A 12233-nucleotide genomic window follows, 5' to 3' on the forward strand; every position below is an offset into this window, starting at 1 on the left:
ACCCGAGAGCGTTTTTTTCGATGCCAACCTAACCAGAGTGACGGGAGCGGCACAATTCAGAAAAAGCGCTCAGCTCGCCGAGAAAATGCGATTTAAGCAATAAAATTAAAAATGCTTATAAAACATAAACCAAACGTTGGATGTGGTCATTTCTTCATGCGCAGTGATAAACTCGGCACTCTAAAGCACCCGAGAGCGTTTTTTTCGATGCCAACCTAACCAGAGTGACGGGAGCGGCACAATTCAGAAAAAGTGCTCAGCTCGCCGAGAAAATGCGATTTAAGCAATAAAATTAAAAATGCTTATAAAACATAAACCAAACGTTGGAGGTGGTCATTTCTTCATGCGCAGTGAATAACTCGGCACTCTAAAGCACCCGAGAGCGTTTTTTTCGATGCCAACCTAACCAGAGTGACGGGAGCGGCACAATTCAGAAAAAGTGCTCAGCTCGCCGAGAAAATGCGATTTAAGCAATAAAATTAAAAATGCTTATAAAACATAAACCAAACGTTGGAGGTGGTCATTTCTTAATGCGCAGTAATAAACTCGGCACTCTAAAGCACCCGAGAGCGTTTTTTTCGATGCCAACCTAACCAGAGTGACGGGAGCGGCACAATTCAGAAAAAGTGCTCAGCTCGCCGAGAAAATGCGATTTAAGCAATAAAATTAAAAATGCTTATAAAACATAAACCAAACGTTGGAGGTGGTCATTTCTTAATGCGCAGTAATAAACTCGGCACTCTAGAGCACCCGAGAGCGTTTTTTTCGATGCCAACCTAACCAGAGTGACGGGAGCGGCACAATTCAGAAAAAGTGCTCAGCTCGCCGAGAAAATGCGATTTAAGCAATAAAATTAAAAATGCTTTTAAAACATAAACCAAACGTTGGAAGTGGTCATTTCTTCATGCGCAGTGATAAACTCGGCACTCTAAAGCACCCGAGAGCGTTTTTTTCGATGCCAACCTAACCAGAGTTACGGGAGCGGCACAATTCAGAAAAAGCGCTCAGCTCGCCGAGAAAATGCGATTTAAGCAATAAAATTAAAAATGCTTATAAAACATAAACCAAACGTTGGAGGTGGTCATTTCTTCATGTGCAGTGATAAACTCGGCACTCTAAAGCACCCGAGAGCGTTTTTTTCGATGCCAACCTAACCAGAGTGACGGGAGCGGCACAATTCAGAAAAAGCGTTCAGCTCGCCGAGAAAATGCGATTTAAGCAATAAAATTAAAAATGCTTATAAAACATAAACCAAACGTTGGAGGTGGTCATTTCTTCATGCGCAGTGATAAACTCGGCACTCTAAAGCACCCGAGAGCGTTTTTTTCGATGCCAACCTAACCAGAGTGACGGGAGCGGCACAATTCAGAAAAAGTGCTCAGCTCGCCAAAAAATTCGATTTAAGCAATAAAATTAAAAATGCTTATAAAACATAAACCAAACGTTGGAGGTGGTCATTTCTCCATGCGCAGTGAATAACTCGGCACTCTAAAGCACCCGAGAGCGTTTTTTTCGATGCCAACCTAACCAGAGTGACGGGAGCGGCACAATTCAGAAAAAGTGCTCAGCTCGCCGAGAAAATGCGATTTAAGCAATAAAATTAAAAATGCTTATAAAACATAAACCAAACGTTGGAGGTGGTCATTTCTTAATGCGCAGTAATAAACTCGGCACTCTAAAGCACCCGTGAGCGTTTTTTTCGATGCCAACCTAACCAGAGTGACGGGAGCGGCACAATTCAGAAAAAGTGCTCAGCGCCGAGAAAATGCGATTTAAGCAATAAAATTAAAAATGCTTATAAAACATAAACCAAACGTTGGAGGTGGTCATTTCTTCATGCGCAGTGATAAACTCGGCACTCTAAAGCACCCGAGAGCGTTTTTTTCGATGCCAACCTAACCAGAGTGACGGGAGCGGCACAATTCAGAAAAAGTGCTCAGCTCGCCGAGAAAATGCGATTTAAGCAATAAAATTAAAAATGCTTATAAAACATAAACCAAACGTTGGAGGTGGTCATTTCTTAATGCGCAGTAATAAACTCGGCACTCTAAAGCACCCGAGAGCGTTTTTTTCGATGCCAACCTAACCAGAGTGACGGGAGCGGCACAATTCAGAAAAAGTGCTCAGCTCGCCGAGAAAATGCGATTTAAGCAATAAAATTAAAAATGCTTATTAAACATAAACCAAACGTTGGAGGTGGTCATTTCTTCATGCGCAGTGAATAACTCGGCACTCTAAAGCACCCGAGAGCGTTTTTTTCGATGCCAACCTAACCAGAGTGACGGGAGCGGCACAATTCAGAAAAAGCGCTCAGCTCGCCGAGAAAATGCGATTTAAGCAATAAAATTAAAAATGCTTATAAAACATAAACCAAACGTTGGAGGTGGTCATTTCTTAATGCGCAGTAATAAACTCGGCACTCTAAAGCACCCGAGAGCGTTTTTTTCGATGCCAACCTAACCAGAGTGACGGGAGCGGCACAATTCAGAAAAAGTGCTCAGCTCGCCGAGAAAATGCGATTTAAGCAATAAAATTAAAAATGCTTATTAAACATAAACCAAACGTTGGAGGTGGTCATTTCTTCATGCGCAGTGAATAACTCGGCACTCTAAAGCACCCGAGAGCGTTTTTTTCGATGCCAACCTAACCAGAGTGACGGGAGCGGCACAATTCAGAAAAAGCGCTCAGCTCGCCGAGAAAATGCGATTTAAGCAATAAAATTAAAAATGCTTATAAAACATAAACCAAACGTTGGAGGTGGTCATTTCTTAATGCGCAGTAATAAACTCGGCACTCTAAAGCACCCGAGAGCGTTTTTTTCGATGCCAACCTAACCAGAGTGACGGGAGCGGCACAATTCAGAAAAAGTGCTCAGCTCGCCGAGAAAATGCGATTTAAGCAATAAAATTAAAAATGCTTATAAAACATAAACCAAACGTTGGAGGTGGTCATTTCTTAATGCGCAGTAATAAACTCGGCAGTCTAAAGCACCCGAGAGCGTTTTTTTCGATGCCAACCTAACCAGAGTGACGGGAGCGGCACAATTCAGAAAAAGTGCTCAGCTCGCCGAGAAAATGCGATTTAAGCAGTAAAATTAAAAATGCTTATTAAACATAAACCAAACGTTGGAGGTGGTCATTTCTTCATGCGCAGTGAATAACTCGGCACTCTAAAGCACCCGATAGCGTTTTTTTCGATGCCAACCTAACCAGAGTGACGGGAGCGGCACAATTCAGAAAAAGTGCTCAGCTCGCCGAGAAAATGCGATTTAAGCAATAAAATTAAAAATGCTTATAAAACATAAACCAAACGTTGGAGGTGGTCATTTCTTAATGCGCAGTAATAAACTCGGCACTCTAAAGCACCCGAGAGCGTTTTTTTCGATGCCAACCTAACCAGAGTGACGGGAGCGGCACAATTCAGAAAAAGTGCTCAGCTCGCCGAGAAAATGCGATTTAAGCAATAAAATTAAAAATGCTTATAAAACATAAACCAAACGTTGGAGGTGGTCATTTCTTAATGCGCAGTAATAAACTCGGCACTCTAAAGCACCCGAGAGCGTTTTTTTCGATGCCAACCTAACCAGAGTGACGGGAGCGGCACAATTCAGAAAAAGCGCTCAGCTCGCCGAGAAAATGCGATTTAAGCAATAAAATTAAAAATGCTTATAAAACATAAACCAAACGTTGGAGGTGGTCATTTCTTCGTGCGCAGTGAATAACTCGGCACTCTAAAGCACCCGAGAGCGTTTTTTTCGATGCCAACCTAACCGGAGTGACGGGAGCGGCACAATTCAGAAAAAGTGCTCAGCTCGCCGAGAAAATGCGATTTAAGCAATAAAATTAAAAATGCTTATAAAACATAAACCAAACGTTGGAGGTGGTCATTTCTTAATGCGCAGTAATAAACTCGGCACTCTAAAGCACCCGAGAGCGTTTTTTTCGATGCCAACCTAACCAGAGTGACGGGAGCGGGCACAATTCAGAAAAAGTGCTCAGCTCGCCGAGAAAATGCGATTTAGGCAATAAAATTAAAAATGCTTATAAAACATAAACCAAACGTTGGAGGTGGTCATTTCTTAATGCGCAGTAATAAACTCGGCACTCTAAAGCACCCGAGAGCGTTTTTTTCGATGCCAACCTAACCAGAGTGACGGGAGCGGCACAATTCAAAAAAAGCGCTCAGCTCGCTCGAGAAAATGCGATTTAAGCAATAAAATTAAAAAATGCTTATAAAACATAAACAAAACGTTGGAGGTGGTCATTTCTTCATGCGCAGTGGAATAACTCGGCACTCTAAAGCACCCGGAGAGCGTTTTTTTTCGATGCCAAAGTGACGGGAGCAGGCACAAATTCAGAAAAAGTGCTCAGCTCGCCGAGAAAATGCGATTTAAGCAATAAAATTAAAATGCTTATAAACATAAACCAAACGTTGGAGGTGGTCATTTCTTAATGCGCAGTAATAAACTCGGCACTCTAAAGCACCCGAGAGCGTTTTTTTTCGATGCCAACCTAACAGAGTGACGGGAGCGGCACAATTCAGAAAAAGTGCTCAGCTCGCCGAGAAAATGCGATTTAAGCATAAAATTAAAAATGCTTATAAAACATAACCAAACGTTGGAGGTGGTCATTTCTTAATGCGCAGTAATAACTCGGCACTCTAAAGCACCCGAGAGCGTTTTTTTCGATGCCAACCTAACCAGAGTGACGGGAGCGGCACAATTCAGAAAAAGCGCTCAGCTCGCCGAGAAAATGCGATTTAAGCAATAAATTAAAAATGCTTATTAAACATAAACCAAACGTTGGAGGTGGTCATTTCTTCATGCGCAGTGAATAAACTCGGCACTCTAAAGCCACCGATAGGTTTTTTTCGATGCCAACCTAACCAGAGTGACGGGACAGGCACAATTCAGAAAAAGCGCTCAGCTCGCCGAGAAAATGCGATTTAAGCAATAAAATTAAAAATGCTTATAAAACATAAACCTAAACGTTGGAGGTGGTCATTTCTTCATGCGCAGTGATAAACTCGGCACTCTAAAGCACCCGAGAGCGTTTTTTTTCGATGCCAACCTAACCAGAGTGACGGGAGCGGCACAATTCAGAAAAAGTGCTCAGCTCGCCGAGAAAATGCGATTTAAGCAATAAAATTAAAAATGCTTATAAAACATAAACCAAACGTTGGAGGTGGTCATTTCTCAATGCGCAGTAATAAACTCGGCACTCTAAAGCACCCGAGAGCGTTTTTTTCGATGCCAACCTAACCAGAGTGACGGGAGCGGCACAATTCAGAAAAAGTGCTCAGCTCGCCGAGAAAATGCGATTTAAGCAATAAAATTAAAAATGCTTATAAAACATAAACCAAACGTTGGAGGTGGTCATTTCTTAATGCGCAGTAATAAACTCGGCACTCTAAAGCACCCGAGAGCGTATTTTTCGATGCCAACCTAACCAGAGTGACGGGAGCGGCACAATTCAGAAAAAGCGCTCAGCTCGCCGAGAAAATGCGATTTAAGCAATAAAATTAAAAATGCTTATAAAACATAAACCAAACGTTGGAGGTGGTCATTTCCTAATGCGCAGTAATAAACTCGGCACTCTAAAGCACCCGAGAGCGTTTTTTTCGATGCCAACCTAACCAGAGTGACGGGAGCGGCACAATTCAGAAAAGTGCTCAGCTCGCCGAGAAAATGCGATTTAAGCAATAAAATTAAAAATGCTTATTAAACATAAACCAAACGTTGGAGGTGGTCATTTCTTCATGCGCAGCGAATAACTCGGCACTCTAAAGCACCCGAGAGCGTTTTTTTCGATGCCAACCTAACCAGAGTGACGGGAGCGGCACAATTAAGAAAAAGCGCTCAGCTCGCCGAGAAAATGCGATTTAAGCAATAAAATTAAAAATGCTTATTAAACATAAACCAAACATTGGAGGTGGTCATTTCTTCATGCGCAGTAATAAACTCGGCACTCTAAAGCACCCGAGAGCGTTTTTTTCGATGCCAACCTAACCAGAGTGACGGGAGCGGCACAATTCAGAAAAAGTGCTCAGCTCGCCGAGAAAATGCGATTTAAGCAATAAAATTAAAAATGCTTATAAAACATAAACCAAACGTTGGAGGTGGTCATTTCTTAATGCACAGTAATAAACTCGGCACTCTAGAGCACCCGAGAGCGTTTTTTTCGATGCCAACCTAACCAGAGTGACGGGAGCGGCACAATTCAGAAAAAGTGCTCAGCTCGCCGAGAAAATGCGATTTAAGCAATAAAATTAAAATGCTTATAAAACATAAATTAAACGTTGGAAGTGTCATTTCTTCATGCGCAGTGATAAACTCGGCACTCTAAAGCACCCGAGAGCGTTTTTTTCGATGCCAACCTAACCAGAGTTACGGGAGCGGCACAATTCAGAAAAAGCGCTCAGCTCGCCGAGAAAATGCGATTTAAGCAATAAAGTTAAAAATGCTTATAAACATAAACCAAACGTTGGAGGTGGTCATTTCTTCATGCGCAGTGATAAACTCGGCACTCTAAAGCACCCAAGAGCGTTTTTTTCGATGCCAACCTAACCAGAGTGACGGGAGCGGCACAATTCAGAAAAAGCGCTCAGCTCGCCGAGAAAATGCGATTTAAGCAATAAAATTAAAAATGCTTATAAAACATAAACCAAACGTTGGAGGTGGTCATTTCCTTCATGCGCAGTGATAAACTCGGCACTCTAAAGCACCCGAGAGCGTTTTTTTCGATGCAACCTAACCAGAGTGACGGGAGCGGCACAATTCAGAAAAAGTGCTCAGCTCGCCGAGAAAATGCGATTTAAGCAATAAAATTAAAAATGCTTATAAAACATAAACCAAACGTTGGAGGGTGGTCATTTCTTCATGCGCAGTGAATAACTCGGCACTCTAAAGCACCCGAGAGCGTTTTTTTCGATGCCAACCTAACCAGAGTGACGGGAGCGGCACAATTCAGAAAAAGTGCTCAGCTCGCCGAGAAAATGCGATTTAAGCAATAAAATTAAAAATGCTTATAAAACATAAACCAAACGTTGGAGGTGGTCATTTCTTAATGCGCAGTAATAAACTCGGCACTCTAAAGCACCCGTGAGCGTTTTTTTCGATGCCAACCTAACCAGAGTGACGGGAGCGGCACAATTCAGAAAAAGTGCTCAGCTCGCCGAGAAAATGCGATTTAAGCAATAAAATTAAAAATGCTTATAAAACATAAACCAAACGTTGGAGTGGTCATTTCTTCATGCGCAGTGATAAAGTCGGCACTCTAAAGCACCCGAGAGCGTTTTTTTCGATGCAACCTAACCAGAGTGACGGGAGCGGCACAATTCAGAAAAAGTGCTCAGCTCGCCGAGAAAATGCGATTTAAGCAATAAAATTAAAAATGCTTATTAAACATAAACCAAACGTTGGAGGTGGTCATTTCTTCATGCGCAGTGATAAACTCGCACTCTAAAGCACCCGAGAGCGTTTTTTTCGATGCCAACCTAACCAGAGTGACGGGAGCGGCACAATTCAGAAAAAGTGCTCAGCTCGCCGAGAAAATGCGATTTAAGCAATAAAATCAAAAATGCTTATAAAACATAAATCAAACGTTGGAGGTGGTCATTTCTTAATGCGCAGTAATAAACTCGGCACTCTAAAGCACCCGAGAGCGTTTTTTCGATGCCAACCTAACCAGAGTGACGGGAGCGGCACAATTCAGAAAAAGTGCTCAGCTCGCCGAGAAAATGCGATTTAAGCAATAAAATTAAAAATGCTTATTAAACATAAACCAAACGTTGGAGGTGGTCATTTCTTCATGCGCAGTGAATAACTCGGCACTCTAAAGCACCCGAAAGCGTTTTTTTCGATGCCAACCTAACAGAGTGACGGGAGCGGCACAATTCAGAAAAGCGCTCAGCTCGCCGAGAAAATGCGATTTAAGCAATAAAATTAAAAATGCTTATTAAAACATAAACCAAACGTTGGAGGTGGGTCATTTCTTAATGCGCAGTAATAAACTCGCACTCTAAAGCACCCGAGAGCGTTTTTTTCGATGCCAACCTAACCAGAGTGACGGGAGCGGCACAATTCAGAAAAAGTGCTCAGCTCGCCGAGAAAATGCGATTTAAGCAATAAAATTAAAAATGCTTATAAAACATAAACCAAACGTTGGGAGGTGGTCATTTCTTAATGCGCAGTAATAAACTCGGCACTCTAGAGCACCCGAGAGCGTTTTTTTCGATGCCAACCTAACCAGAGTGACGGGAGCGGCACAATTCAGAAAAAGTGCTCAGCTCGCCGAGAAAATGCGATTTAAGCAATAAAATTAAAAATGCTTATAAAACATAAACCAAACGTTGGAGGTGGTCATTTCATAATGCGCAGTAATAAACTCGGCACTCTAAAGCACCCGAGAGCGTTTTTTTCCGATGCCAACCTAACCAGAGTGACGGGAGCGGCACAATTCAGAAAAAGTGCTCAGCTCGCCGAGAAAATGCGATTTAAGCAATAAAATTAAAAATGCTTATAAAACATAAACCAAACGTTGGAGGTGGTCATTTCTTAATGCGCAGTAATAAACTCGGCACTCTAGAGCACCCGAGAGCGTTTTTTCGATGCCAACCTAACCAGAGTGACGGGAGCGGCACAATTCAGAAAAAGTGCTCAGCTCGCCGAGAAAATGCGATTTAAGCAATAAAATTAAAAATGCTTATAAAACATAAACCAAACGTTGGAGGTGGTCATTTCTTAATGCGCAGTAATAAACTCGGCACTCTAAAGCACCCGTGAGCGTTTTTTTTCGATGCCAACCTAACCAGAGTGACGGACGGCACAATTCAGAAAAAGTGCTCAGCTCGCCGAGAAAATGCGATTTAAGCAATAAAATTAAAAATGCTTATAAAACATAAACCAAACGTTGGAGGTGGTCATTTCTTAATGCGCAGTAATAAACTCGGCACTCTAAAGCACCCGAGAGCGTTTTTTTCGATGCCAACCTAACCAGAGTGACGGGAGCGGCACAATTCAGAAAAAGCGCTCAGCTCGCCGAGAAAATGCGATTTAAGCAATAAAATTAAAAATGCTTATAAAACATAAACCAAACGTTGAGGTGGTCATTTCTTAATGCGCAGTAATAAACTCGGCACTCTAAAGCACCCGAGAGCGTTTTTTTCGATGCCAACCTAACCAGAGTGACGGGAGCGGCACAATTCAGAAAAAGTGCTCAGCTCGCCGAGAAAATGCGATTTAAGCAATAAAATTAAAAATGCTTATTAAACATAAACCAAACGTTGGAGGTTGTCATTTCTTCATGCGCAGTGAATAACTCGGCACTCTAAAGCACCCGAGAGCGTTTTTTTCGATGCAAACCTAACCAGAGTGACGGGAGCGGCACAATTCAGAAAAGCGCTCAGCTCGCCGAGAAAATGCGATTTAAGACAATAAAATTAAAAATGCTAATTAAACATAAACCAAACGTTGGAGGTGGTCATTTCTTCATGCGCAGTGAATAACTCGGCACTCTAAAGCACCCGAGAGCGTTTTTTCGATGCCAACCTAACCAGAGTGACGGGACGGCACAATTCAGAAAAAGCGCTCAGCTCGCCGAGAAAATGCGATTTAAGCAATAAAATTAAAAATGCTTATAAAACATAAACCAAACGTTGGAGGTGGTCATTTCTTCATGCGCAGTGAGAAACTCGGCACTCTAAAGCACCCGAGAGCGTTTTTTTCGATGCCAACCTAACCAGAGTGACGGGAGCGGCACAATTCAGAAAAAGTGCTCAGCTCGCCGAGAAAATGCGATTTAAGCAATAAAATTAAAAATGCTTATAAAACATAAACCAAACGTTGGAGGTGGTCATTTCTTCATGCGCAGTGATAAACTCGGCACTCTAAAGCACCCGAGAGCGTTTTTTTTCGATGCCAACCTAACCAGAGTGACGGGAGCGGCACAATTCAGAAAAAGCGCTCAGCTCGCCGAGAAAATGCGATTTAAGCAATAAAATTAAAAATGCTTATAAAACATAAACCAAACGTTGGTCATTTCTTCATGCGCAGTGATAAACTCGGCACTCTAAAGCACCCGAGAGCGTTTTTTCGATGCCAACCTAACCAGAGTGACGGGAGCGGCACAATTCAGAAAAAAGTGCTCAGCTCGCCGAGAAAATGCGATTCAAGCAATAAAATTAAAAATGCTTATTAAACATAAACCAAACGTTGGAGGTGGTCATTTCTTCATGCGCAGTGAATAACTCGGCACTCTAAAGCACCCGAGAGCGTTTTTTTCGATGCCAACCTAACCAGAGTGACGGGAGCGGCACAATTCAGAAAAAGTGCTCAGCTCGCCGAGAAAATGCGATTTAAGCAATAAAATTAAAAATGCTTATAAAACATAAACCAAACGTTGGAGGTGGTCATTTCTTCATGCGCAGTGATAACGTCGGCACTCTAAAGCACCCGAGAGCGTTTTTTTCGATGCCAACCTAACCAGAGTGACGGGAGCGGCACAATTCAGAAAAAGTGCTCAGCTCGCCGAGAAAATGCGATTTAAGCAATAAAATTAAAAATGCTTATTAAACATAAACCAAACGTTGGAGGTGGTCATTTCTTCATGCGCAGTGAATAACTCGGCACTCTAAAGCACCCGAAGCGTTTTTTTCGATGCCAACCTAACCAGAGTGACGGGAGCGGCACAATTCAGAAAAAGTGCTCAGCTCGCCGAGAAAATGCGATTTAAGCAATAAAATTAAAAATGCTTATAAAACATAAACCAAACGTTGGAGGTGGTCATTTCTTCATGCGCAGTGAATAACTCGGCACTCTAAAGCACCCGAGAGCGTTTTTTTCGATGCCAACCTAACCAGAGTGACGGGAGCGGCACAATTCAGAAAAAGCGCTCAGCTCGCCGAGAAAATGCGATTTAAGCAATAAAATTAAAAATGCTATAAAACATAAACCAAACGTTGGAGGTGGTCATTTCTTAATGCGCAGTAATAACTCGGCACTCTAAAGCACCCGAGAGCGTTTTTTTCGATGCCAACCTAACCAGAGTGACGGGAGCGGCACAATTCAGAAAAAGTGCTCAGCTCGCCGAGAAAATGCGATTTAAGCAATAAAATTAAAAATGCTTATTAAAACATAAACCAAACGTTGGAGGTGGTCATTTCTTATGCGCAGTATAAACTCGGCACTCTAAAGCACCCGAGAGCGTTTTTTTCGATGCCAACCTAACCAGAGTGACGGGAGCGGCACAATTCAGAAAAAGTGCTCAGCTCGCCGAGAAAATGCGATTTAAGCAATAAAATTAAAAATGCTTATTAAACATAAACCAAACGTTGGAGGTGGTCATTTCTCATGCGCAGTGAATAAACTCGGCACTCTAAAGCACCCGATAGCGTTTTTTTCGATGCCACCTAACCAGAGTGACGGGAGCGGCACAATTCAGAAAAAGTGCTCAGCTCGCCGAGAAAATGCGATTTAAGCAATAAAATTAAAAATGCTTATAAAACATAAACCAAACGTTGGAGGTGGTCATTTCTTCATGCGCAGTGAATAACTCGGGCACTCTAAAGCACCCGAGAGCGTTTTTTTCGATGCCAACCTAACCAGAGTGACGGGAGCGGCACAATTCAGAAAAAGCGCTCAGCTCGCCGAGAAAATGCGATTTAAGCAATAAAATTAAAAATGCTTATAAAACATAAACCAAACGTTGGAGGTGGTCATTTCTTAATGCGCAGTAATAAACTCGGCACTCTAAAGCACCCGAGAGCGTTTTTTTCGATGCCAACCTAACCAGAGTGACGGGAGCGGCACAATTCAGAAAAAGTGCTCAGCTCGCCGAGAAATGCGATTTAAGCAATAAAATTAAAAATGCTTATTAAACATAAACCAAACGTTGGAGGTGGTCATTTCTTCATGCGCAGTGAATAACTCGGCACTCTAAAGCACCCGATAGCGTTTTTTTTCGATGCCAACCTAACCCAGAGTGACGGGAGCGGCACAATTCAGAAAAAGTGCTCAGCTCGCCGAGAAAATGCGATTTAAGCAATAAAATTAAAAATGCTTATAAAACATAAACCAAACGTTGGAGGTGGTCATTTCTTAATGCGCAGTAATAAACTCGGCACTCTAAAGCACCCGAGAGCGTTTTTTTCGATGCCAACCTAACCAGAGGTGACGGGGAGCGGCACAATTCAGAAAAAGTGCTCAGCTCGCCGAGAAAATGGCGATTTAAGCAATA

This window comes from Syngnathus typhle, unplaced genomic scaffold (assembly GCF_033458585.1).
Source record: "Syngnathus typhle isolate RoL2023-S1 ecotype Sweden unplaced genomic scaffold, RoL_Styp_1.0 HiC_scaffold_40, whole genome shotgun sequence".
Lineage (NCBI taxonomy): Eukaryota > Metazoa > Chordata > Actinopteri > Syngnathiformes > Syngnathidae > Syngnathus > Syngnathus typhle.